At 48.7% G+C, this 12,217-nt stretch overlaps 1 protein-coding gene across 1 annotated transcript in view; it reads right to left on the bottom strand.

Annotated features, from left to right (window-relative positions):
• GNAI3 (G protein subunit alpha i3) overlaps positions 1-12,217 on the bottom strand; it is a 35,828-nt gene that overhangs the window by 20,432 nt on the left and 3,179 nt on the right. The window lies entirely within an intron of this gene.

Raw genomic sequence — 12,217 nt, 5'->3', positions numbered from 1 at the left:
ACTAATTCAAACCATATTCATTTAACTCCTTCCCAACCCTCGCACACTTCAACAGAGTTTAAAAGAGGAAAGGGTGCTGGTTACACACCCTATTGCTTCCTCGGGTCTAGCAGAGGTAGGAAATAGTGACCCACACCCTCAAAACCTCTCTCCTTACCAACAAACAACCCAGAACTGGCTCCTACAGCACGCGCTAACAGCAGTCACAGCTACAAAGGCAAGCAGTAAGTCACCTCCTCTGGGATGTTATTCCTAAAGGAGTTTTTCCTGATGTTCCAGGTCCTCTCCCAGACTCGCTCTCTGCTCCTGCAAGAGCCATCCAGACAAGGTACCTCATTAAACAGTTATTTAAAAACGTCTGCCCTCCAGCTCCGTAATCATTTGCTAGGAGCTCCTGCTGGGGTGGCAGCTGCTTGCCGATGAGATGGCCAACGTCAGGCACGGTCTCATCTCAATTGCTCAGGGAAAGAAAGAAGAAAAAAAGAAAAGCAAAAGCATTAACGCTGCCCTGGTCTATTCTGCGATACCTGTACTACATCCTCCCACGCAGCGCAAGGCTTTTTCAGGGGCCTCTCTCACTTTGTGCCTTTGCTTTTACTCTTCTCTTACCCCCCTTCCCCCCCACCCCAAACAAGGTCCACAATCATTTGCATTTTACTTTTATTTTCCAAGCCCTCGCTTCAACACAGCCAGGTCTCACTTCTCCTCTTTGACACTTGAGACTTCTCTAAATGTTTGCAGACGTACGCACCACGCAAGCTGCTATTCTCCTTTTTGCAAGTCACTGGAGTAGTTGTGAAGGGTTTTGCATCAAGAGATCCATACTGGACCTACTCAGCAAACAGTTTTTAATCTGCAGCCTTTGTTCCCTGCTATCACGCAGCTTCCTTTGCCCTGATGCATGGTGCTTACGCTTACAGTGTGGCTTAAGCCTTCAGCCAAGTGCTTTTAGTAGGGGGAAAAAAAAAGTAGGAATTTAAATGCTACTGAAACACTGCTCCAACCTACAGAAAACCGATGCTTTGCATTAGAAATGAAGATGACGAGTGAGAGTGGATAGAGTTACGCTGAAATTCTTACAGACTCCGCAGGCGAAGCATCCAGCCTCTGGGATCACAGGCAGGGACCAGATGGGGAGCTAGAAAGAGTTCAAAAATCATGAAACATGACACTGTACCGTACTGGGTTCAAAAAATACAAAAGTCAGAGCATTACTGGGATGTTTCTGACTGTAAAAGGAAAAGCAAACCTTTCCTCCTTGCTCCGATTAGCACAGCTACACAGGGATCATGTTTCGTCGCAAGAAACGGAGACAAACCTAAGCGGGGATGTCGTAACTCCATGGAAAAATTGTTTCAGAGGCCTTAACTTCTCTTTTTCCCAAATTAGCAGCAAGAAACCTATCTATCCCACAGCTCTGCTTGCACACCCCAAACACAAAGAGCAGCTAATCTGCTACAAAGCATTTGCTGCTTTTTGTTGTTGTGGCTTGCCCCATTTGACCCACGCAAGAGTTGAGTCAAGCCCTTGTTCTTCAGCTCGCAACCCTTCCCTCCAGAAACCAGGCCGAGCCGGGAGGCACCGCAGCTCCTGCAGACCCCTGGAGCTCACCCCAAGCCACCCGAACAACACCCCAAGAGCTTCAGGGAGAGCTTGGCACCATCAGACAGCGCTGAACTCCCTTCAGCTCAGGGGGTGGCAAGCCCTGTAGAAGTCCTACAGCCAGATCCCTTTTCCCTCTGGGGGGGGAAGGAACCTGAGCAGCTTTCAAGCTGTGTTAGTACTGGCCCTGGGAAAGCAATGCATACAAAGGGGGGAAATTATCATCCAACCACTTCCCCCAAGGAAGCCGGAGGCTTTCCTGTAGCAGAAGATGGGAAGCCAAGCAACTCGGCATGTCCACGCGCTGGAGATTACAGGGAAGAGAGCAACAAGCAAGCTACCAGAACGCAGCTCAGACAGGGAATAACAGGTCTACACAACTACACTCTGGATAAAACACTTGCTTTTAAAACCATTACTTAGTTCACTCTGCTCGGGAAACAAGGAGGGTAGGTCAAAGACTGCCTACATCTTCCAGACACGAGCATCCAGTTCACTGCTTCAGAAGGTATAAAAAAAAAATCTTTAAGTGCTTTTTTTTTTTTTCTAAAGCCATATCAAAACCAGCATTAAGCTGTATGTCAGGTGAGGAATTCCCCCCCAGCAATTAAGGGGAAAAGCCCTGCAGCATCTGAAAGTTTCTGAAGAGAAACCAGGTCATTGCTGAAACAAATCCTTACTAGAGACACGGAAGAGATGCACCTGGAATAGCCATTAAAGTACAAGCAAGGAAGACCAAAATTAACAGACTGGCACGTTTCTGATTTCTAGCCTCCCGAGGAAAGCATGCACAGCTTGTAACTACAGCAACAGCCTGTATCGGCTTTAAAAATCTCAGCAGGGGTTTGGAAGAAACTTTGCCAGACCATTCCTGAGGCAGGATGATGCTGCAACCCTTGCTGAACTCCAAAATCCACGGGAATTTCTTAGGGTTTCCAATATCTCTTCTTAACCAGTCGGGAATAACCCCAGACGTTTCACTTGAAAGAGCCCAAAGCTGCAGGGCTGAGTTACAGACCTGGGAAGACAACAGGACCCTTCTGTGCCGAGGTGCAGCTACGAAGCGACACCGAATTGCCTGGCTGTGGTTACAGCCCACCTGCAAAACTCCCAAACCGAACCATTTTCCCTCTGACAGGCTAAAAAGGGGCCAAAGCAATGGCACGACAAAGCTGTCAGGAGTCCAGACCCTGAAGTATCAGGGGATGCATTGCAAGCACAGAGCAGGAGCTATTCAAATCATCATAAACCCAGATGGATATCTCCCTGACAAACAGATGTTTCCTTTTGTTAACGTTTATTTAACTTCCCACCCTAGCAAGTGAACATGAATACTTCCCCTTATACACGAACACACTCTGAAGATAGTTTTCCATAACCTTGCCCTCCTGGTTGGTGTGTATTCCACCTGGAAAGGCTCTTGGACATCCCCCCACCCCCCTCCTGCAGCCCGCATACCTGTGCGGCCGCATTTCTGGAAAGCTGAACTATCAGGTCCTCTTCCTCTGTGCCATTTCCATCCTCCCGGTTTCTAACCTCATCGTAGTACATTCAAATCCTGACATCCCCACCTTCTTGCACATGTATTCCTAAGCAAGGGCGAGCTGCTATCCCTGCTGACATTTGCCCCCATCTCCCCCGTCAAGATTTTTTTATTTCAAGGCCAGGAGGCATTCAGCAAAGTACAGAATCAAATGCAGCAAGAACACTGTGCTGGGAATGAGGAAAAGGGGAAAAAACATTAGAGAAACAAGCGGTGTCATACCCCCGGGCCACAGAAGATACAGCAACAGGGACAGCTTAGGTTGACGCTTATGCTTTAACTACACAGCAGAAAAAACACAAAATATACAAATAAAATAGGGCATACGGGCTGACTTAAAGCTTAACTTTGGAGGTAAGAGGAGCCAATGTTGCAGGACAAACCACTCGAAGTTGTCTCTGTGTCTGGATGAGATAAAAGCGGAGGGTTGTTTAAGGAATGCCATTTTGGAAACATTAAGTATCGTGAGCCCTAGCATCACTTCAACAGGCTTTCAAAGGCAGCGCAGCATACTCCTTTGCCTGCTGGCTTACCTGGGCTGCAGCTGGTACAGGTTTTTTTCCCCCCTAAATGTTACCTGGAAGACACTGAGGACCAGCAGCAGCCCCGGAGGAGGATTTCCCAACACAGAGGCGAGAGATGCAAGAGCTGTGTCCGGGTGGCTCTGGCCAGCCCAGTCCACAAACCGCCCTGTGGTACCCGCCGAGGAGCTGCACGTTTCCACTTCCACGTGCTCACAACAGATAGCAGGCGCTTCACGCTGCATGCGACTGCATTTATTTTCCATGTGAATCTAATAAAGTCCCCATACGAAAAAAATCAGGGGAAGAATTAGTCTTACATATATCATTCAGCCATTCGGTAAGATTTAAAATGTTTGCATAAGGCAGAAAAAATTAAGACTTGAAACCATAAAAGTGTAAATGCCTCCGTGATGAACATTAACCCCTGAGCACCCAAGCGTTATGTTTTATAAGCCTTTATCTTTTTGTCTTGAAACTGTTGGGGCCTGAGCCTTGTTTTATTTGAAGGCTGTGAACACGTAACCATCGCCGTAAACCTTCTGCAGAGATTTTTTTAGCATGTGCCTCCCAAGAGAAAGCCTTCGAGAAAGTCTGCGAGCACGTGGCACAGCGGCCACCTCTATGCAGGGCAGTGCCAAGGCCAAAGCTCATCAAGGAGAGCCCACCAGGCCGTCAGTGCCAGCGTGAGGAGAGACCATCAACCGATTTAATTTGCAGCTTTTAAATCAGAGATCGTACCCACATCACAGCCGAACGGCAGCAAGGGACTGGAAAAGGCTGGGTTCAAAGCGACAGCTCCACTAACCACTGCAGTGTGGTTAAACACATCCCGTCACCCTTCAGAAGACTGAGATATCCCCGGGAATTCTGCACCAGTCCTGCTGACCACTGGGAAACACCGGAGCTAGCCGCCTGCTAACACACCGTCACCCACACACAGATCCGAGTGACCATCAACAGCACCGAGAAATTGCTTAAGAAGTTGCAGAAATAGGCACTAAGCCATGCAGTTACAAAATTAAAGAAGTTAAGAATGTTTCTCCTGATATGATTAAAGATAGAAACTGGAAAGAGGAAAAAAAAGGCTAGCCTGGGAAGGCAGGCAGGTTGGGTTTTTCCTCTCCTTGCATGGCTGTCGTGCTAGATCATGACTGCGTACGCTTGCAGAGGCACAGCTAAGTAAGAGGACAACTGGTTTACAACCCCTTGTAGCCATGAAGCAGACAGACAGCAACTGCTGATGTTCCTCCATTGCCACCCCTCGAGCACAATAAATGTCAAAGAAGTGACTCCAAAAGCAAGTCTTCGGGTGAATACAGGGTACTTGTCTTATAGGGGATGTTCTTCTGTGCTCAAGGCTAGTGTGCAAGAGTATTTGGGTGATGGCATGAACATCCTGAACTTTGGCAATGACCCTTTTTATCTTCGATATAAAATAGGGTTTTTGCACAAGAAATTATTTCACCCAGGGCCAGAATCAAACTGAAGTTCAAATCCAATTTAGGAGAGGGATGGATGCTAACCACCACATTACCTAATCCTGATGCTGCAGCGCAGCCACCACCAGCACAGGGAAGAAGGGCTGTCACAAGTGAAGCTGCTCATAGCCACAAACCCAAACACATGGGGAAAACATTTCCCTGGTGGAACCAAAGCCTTCCGTTCCCACCATGAAGAGGCCAACTGACCCAAGGGTGGTAATTTTAATACCAGCTGTGCCCTTATTCTCCATGAAGCCGGCACCAGCTACGCGTATGGTAGGATGCCAGAACAACCCACACCATTGCCATCAACCTGTATCCAAAATGCTCGGCAAGGGAGTCCCAAATTCCCTTCTCCCCAACCAGAGCGTCCAAATCCTTTCCAAAATCAGCTGCGAACACCTTGTCATCTTCAGCAAAAGGCCCCTCTGCTGCATTTTAAGTCACGGAGCAAAGAGCCAGCCCGGGATTTCTGGTTTGCAGTTGTTTTTGCAGCTCTTTGAACAACACTCCCGGGAGTGCTTTAAACTAATTGCGCCTGCTGTTGAGCAGCGTGGACTCGAGACACCCACCGATACGCAACACGCTGCCATGATGTGTCTTTTGGATGAAGATCAAATGAAGATCTCTCCTGGCTGGGCCTCCTGGGCACCCCTTTCTCACCTACAGCTCCTTACGTTCAGACCTACGTTTTTACATCCTTTACGTTCAGAGTTAAGTTCGAGCACAAATAGCAGCTTCCAGTGTCACAAACACAGCAGGCATCTTCCCTAAACCAGTCGTGAGAACCATCCTGAAGATGCATTCCGTGGCATTCAGAGGATGAAAATGCTGCCACGGAATAATGCAGTAACGCCAATCCTTCTCGGGCAGGACTCACACAAGTGGGTGCTCTCAGAGACAGGGGATGAATAAGGCACTGTCCGATCCGCTCGGATACTGGCATGGGTGAGAGACGACAGAGAAACAGCCAAGCAGGTCCTCTAAAATGGAAGTCATATCAGAAAGCAAGAGATGACTTGGAAGGGGAGGGAATGGTGGGATGAGAGGGGTTTGGAAAAGATTTTCATTAGCCTGGGCTCCTGAGTATCGCGTTTCTTCTTGTGATGTGACTGTTTTTAAAAAGTCAAATATCCACTGAGCCTGATGCAGGGACAACAGTCTTGAGTTGTTAAAAACACTTATCCAAATAAGCAGCCGGGTGGGGAACAGGCTGTTAGCTCCCCCGCTGAGGGAAGAGCTCATTCCCCAAACATGAGGGAGTTTGCGGTGGATGGAGACCCCAAAACACAAAACTACAGGAGGCCAAGCTCCACAGGCGGCTCCACCCACCCCAGAATTCGGATCCTGCTCGTTGTTTGTTTTTAAAGATGACCCAGCCAGTGCCACCCTGGTAACGAGAGAAGGTTAAACGAGGCAGAGAAGTTACCAAACACCAACTGAGAAAACATGAAATAAGAGACAGGCATCGGATGGCCACCATGGCTGGTACCTGCGGGGGAGCAAAAGGTGATGGTGCAGAGGCGGGGCAGCACCCCCATCTTGGCACCCGGTTTACAAAGAACACGCTAGAAAAATAATCAGCATCAGTCAGTCATTTCAGATGCAAACCCTGTTGAAGTCACTAAGGAGTAGCACGAGGAGCAAGCGTCCTGTGCATCTGAAGCAAGGAGCACCGTACCTTTACAGCTATAGCTGCTCAAAACTTAAAAAAAAGCCACGTTCTAATTAAAAAATTCCCCTTCACAGCACTCTCTTCTTCCAAGAAAAGTTATTTCAAACCTCTTCCTCAGAATTTAATGAAAGTCGAACCATGTCTAGAGGGCTCTTGGAGGATAGGATGAAATCCCAATTCCCCAGCCAGTCACTCCAGCTGTGTGTTATAAATTGTCTGTCCTCGGCTCGCAGTGCTGGGCCCAAGCACAGACCGTCTGTCTGTCTTGACACAAGCATGTGATGTACACACAACCCAGGCAGCCTCAGCCAGCCAGAAGTCCCATCCCACAGCTGACTAATGGTATCTGATGTGACATCGTGCAGAAAACAGAAGCTTGCACCTATGCATCAGCACCCGGCGTGGCAAGACCATCTCTTTTCCAAGCTGATTAAATCACAGCTGACTCCTCAAAAAACACTAGTGAGCTTAAGTCACTCTGAAAAACGATTGTTTTGCAGATAAGAAATGTTTTGCCTGCTCTGCATCCGTTTTTGGTGGGCGAAGGGCAGAACTGAAGACCAAGCAGAAGGTACGCAGAGATCCTGCATCAGATCCTCAGGTGGAAAGACAGGGCTGTAAGCTCTGACAGCAGAAGGCAGGGAAATACCAGCACCAAGACAGCTACTCCCTCCATCTTGGTAGAGAAGTACATCAGGTCCTCCAAGCTCAAAGCACAGACAACAAGCGTTGTGTCTCTGGAGAGAAGATTTGACCCATGATCAAATTGCTTCAAGCATTCTCTGCTGGGAAGCGGTCACCAGATGGCTGGGACACTTCTGCACAAAGCTCGGGACGTCTTGGACACAGAGAGCACCTTTCACAACCCAAGCCAGGAGTCAGGCACTGAACTGGGCTCATCACAGCTCCCACCAGTTGCCTCTTCAGGCTAATTGGATCAAGATATTTTTGTCTTATAAAAACACATCTCGGGGCTGAGCCGCATGAGAAAAATCTTCACATGGCCGCAACTCACAAGATAGACACTTGCACACCTCAAAAAGCTCGTGGGAGGAAAGCTCCAGGTAGCTCAAAGACCAGAAAGGACAATGGCTCCCTGCAGGTCCCCATGTCAGCTCCAGCAGCCCCAGCTGGGGAGGATGCTCGGAGCAGCAGCCACCACTGCAGAGCCAGGACAACCCAAGCTGGAGACCCATGGCTCAGCCTCCGAGCTTCACGTCACCTTTCAAAGGACATTAAGCAGCTCTAGAGCCAAGGAGCGGCCAGGTCTGACACCCTGATGGTCCCTCTGAAAGACGGACCCACGACAAAGCTGCTGTGCTACTAGAAAAGCTACTTCTAGTTAACGATATTATCAACAGCAGCAATGGCTCTGCCCTGATTTGCATCCCTAGAAGGCTCTTTTCTATGTTTTACCAAAACATAACCAAATCTTGTTAAGCACCAGTGCTGAGGAAGCTTTCGTGAATTCAGGGGGAAAAAAGGTTGGGGGGAAAAAAAAAAAAAAAAAAAAAATCAGTCTCAGAAAAAAGTTGAGGGCTCCAGGAGCAGCAGAGCTTGCAGTTTGCTTGGCTAGTTATGTAAATGAAGGCTATTTTAGAACAAACTTATGCTTTTAATTATTTTTGCATGAATTAACAGGACCACTTCAACATAATTACATAGAGTATCTAAACCCAGTAAAACTGCAACAGTCTGAATAACGGTGTGTTTTAGGAACACACAGTTCAACACTGGCTGCGCTCGCACAGCCGGAGCCACAGAAATGCCATTTCAACAGACCAGTCCGGGCAGAGAAGCGAAACTGGCTGGATTTGGCAACAGGACAACTTTGTGCATCCAGGAACGAGCTTTGTCACTCAGCGTCACACAAACCCCCCCAGAGACACAGCCCGGCACAATGTGCCAGACCTTCTGAAAGGAAGGTGCTAGAGAGTGGAGCTAAGGATACGGGCGAGCACCTGCACTAACCAGGAAGGGTTCCCGAGCCCTCCTCCATTTTGGCTGCTCATCCCAACTGGAAAAATCCCATAGGTTTCTACGTCAGCAAAATCGCATGTCTGCGCCTGCAGAGTAGCGTTTTCCTGGAGGCAAATGAAGAGAAGAGAGGCAGTATTTAGCACGGGGATTTGAGCGAGGACTCCCAGGCTGTTCCCAGCCTCCCGGGAACGCTGGCTTTTGTTGCAGAAAGCATTTACCTGCTGCTGCGAACTGGTGCGTGCAGTTATCCAAACCGTCCCCAGCACCAGTTCAAGAGGAGCTGCTGATGGCACTCGCACACAGAACAACAATTACATCACACGGGCAGGGGTTAGCATGACCTTGGGTCAGTCACTACTCAAGGCTCAGGTTTACTTTTGTTTTATAAAAAACAACAAAAGCTTAGGAGTTGCTCAACATGCGGAGTTGTGAAAGAGAAATGTTATGAAGTCACCCGAAATCCCCACTGTGGAGGAGCTGCCACACAAACAGCTCCAGGATTACCTTAACCCCAACACCCCACGGTTCTCAAGCTACCGAGACCACCTCCACCAGCACCCAACCACCTCCCCGTGCAAGGTGCTGCCACAGTCGCACCGAAGCAGCTCCTGGAAGGAGGGAGTGCACAGCTGAAATCCTCTCTCCTTCCTCCTCTGCCCCCAAAAAAAAAATGCTTATGGAAGAGAGGAGGAAGTCAAAAGCACCAAAAGCCTCCTGATTTTGGGTCCGTTGCTAACTCACCAGGCTCTCCTAACACCCAGGCTGGGTTAACAGCAGAGCTGGGAAAGAACAAGCACCCTTTGTACAGGCGTAAGCCTTTTCTTAACCTACATAATTCTGCAAAGCCCAAACTAGGGCAGTTATTTTAACAGAGCTGGGGAAGAACGTATAGACTCCAAACTTTATAGATAAATACATTTCTTTTAAACTTGACTGCATCAGCAGTACTGCAAGAGGCTCGCTCCAGTTACATAAACCACCGCATGATCTCTTACAACCAGTTAATGATATGAGATCTACGTATCCTAGACATCTTAATGCTATGTTATGAAGAAAGAAAAAAAAAAAATGCTTGCTCAAACAATGGAAAAAACCTCATGAACTTTTCCATCAGCTTCTTGATGCCTTACTGAAAGGACGTTTGTTCCCACTGCAGATATTTTTCTTCTGGCAATTAACTGTTCTGCTTTACCTCCACGTTGAGAGGGTTGCACACAGAGAGAGCACATTTCAGCATCCCCTTTGATCACCAGGAATCGTTACGCTCATTTTTAAAACTAGAAAACAACAACATTTGAGAGAGATTGCAGGTTGTGGCAACGTGCAAACCTGATCTGAGATAGGTTTGGGGTTTTGGTTTTGTTTTGTTTTTTTTTTTTTTTAAATGAGGGTAGATACAGATCACTACTCCAGTGCCACGCTGTGTGCAAATCCAATTATTCCAGAAGGGCTCCTCCAGAATAATGACGTGCACAAGCCCTTACCTGAAGACATGCTCAGAAGCACAGCAATCAGGTATTTTGCTGCCATCCAAAGTCAACAGCAATCCAAGATACAGCTGCTGCTTGTAATTTTAAAAACTTCACCTGGTCTCTAGTGCTTCAAAACCGATTTATTGTACAGCCTTTTGGGTACTCCCTCATTTGCTGACGAGGTCAGACAGTCTCGGCCCTGAAGCCCTCAGTGCCTTTTCAATATCGCCACAAAGAACACAATACCACAAAGGAAAAAAAAAAAACCTGACATAGAAAAATAGGAAGGGAGAATTATTGCATCCAGAGAATTTGCAAGTGTTGCTTACTAACACCAAAACAAACCCCTGGAGAATAAGGGATTATCTTGACACACAGCCAAGAAGTTCTCTACATAAGCACAAGATCACAAACCTCAGAGCACCTCTCGCAAGGGTACAAGTAAAAACAGGCTAAATGGAAAAAAAAAAAAAAACCCACACACCAAAACCAGAGGGTATTCTTAGGACAAGGATCACTTGGAAAGCAGAACTGTTCGTCAACACGTCCCATTCTAACAGGAGACACTCAACACTGTTGTTCTGGTCCTCACGAACTCAATCTGTCTCCCCCGAGACGGAAAACGTCAGCGTAACAAAAAAAAACCCAACACAGATGTTAGAAGAGGAAGACCTACATGACCAGATGGTCCACCTACCAACCCTGGCTGCGCTGCCTGGTCCTGAGCTCACACAATGCTGCAAAGAAACAGAGCCAGTCTCTACCAGGCAGAGTTTAGAGATGGGCAGCTTTTGCCTCCTCTGCAATTATCACCCGAGTTAATTATCACCCACAAGAACTTCTAAACATGGCTACCAAAACGTGGACCAAAGACAGTAAAAGTTCTCTGCCAAGGAGAACGTGCAGTTCTTCAAAAGAGAAATGGTCCATTCAGCTCTTCTCAAAACCCATGAATGCATTTTAGCTGGAAAAAATAAAAACACAGAGAAGTGACACTTCCTTCCCCAACTGTCTGTACACACAGAGACTGCACGGGGGCAGCGACAGCAACAACGCTGGTTTCACACTCCTGCAAGCTCTGCAGAACCAGCTCAGCTACGGCAGAGTACGCCGAATTGAAATAGTCTTCCGCACAAAGTCAGATGCTATCAGAGGATCGGCGGCAGCGCCAGGCACAGAGAGCCCCGTGCGATTACCACGCCCCTGCCAAGGCAGCTCACACGCCAGCGTGAGCACTTCTAGTCCGAGAATGACGGGTGCCCAGGGGCTGTTTTCACCCGACTACCTGATAAAAGGATTTAATTCCACTACCCCATAATAGGCAAAAAGCTTAAGCGCCAGGCCCCAGCCATACACTCTGTATCCAACCAGGAGTACTAGTGCTCCCTTCCTTCTCTGTCCCACCAACCCGAAGAGGCAAGGATGCCTACGCCAGCCCAACGAGCGCCTTCTGCCCTCAGAGCCCCAGCCCAAAGCCACCAGGGAGGGACCATCCTCCCAGAGCAGCCGGGAGGAAGCACTGGTAACCCAGGCTAGAAACAGAAGGGTTATTTCATCAGGCAGTGGCTGCCTAGGAAAAAGCCGCACCCCAGGACAGCAGCAGCCTCCCCTTGCCCCCCGTGAGGGCAGGCCAGGCCATCTCCTCCTCCCTTGCCCCAAGGGGATGGGAGACCCAAGGTGGGTCGAGGGGACAGGACCACACCTGGGGCTGGGGACCTCGTGGAGAGCCAAGCCCTCCCCGGCAACACAAAGGCAGAGCTGCCACTCTAAGTGTAGTTGTCCCAGATGCAACCTGGACCCCCTGGCCCCTCCCCACAGCTCCCCCGGGTCTCCCGTCAGGATCCTGTCCTGGTCCTTCTTCTTCCTCGCATTCCCCCAACCCCCTCCTTGGATTGCCCGGGCCCCTCAGGACCCCCCCAAGCCCCCCTCACCATCCCCCT

Source organism: Egretta garzetta, unplaced genomic scaffold (genome assembly GCF_000687185.1).
Source record: "Egretta garzetta isolate BGI_Z169 unplaced genomic scaffold, ASM68718v1 scaffold616, whole genome shotgun sequence".
In the NCBI taxonomy this organism is placed as follows: Eukaryota; Metazoa; Chordata; class Aves; order Pelecaniformes; family Ardeidae; genus Egretta; species Egretta garzetta.
Note: the sequence above shows the minus strand (reverse complement) of the source record. Positions and strands in the feature narration are given on the sequence as shown.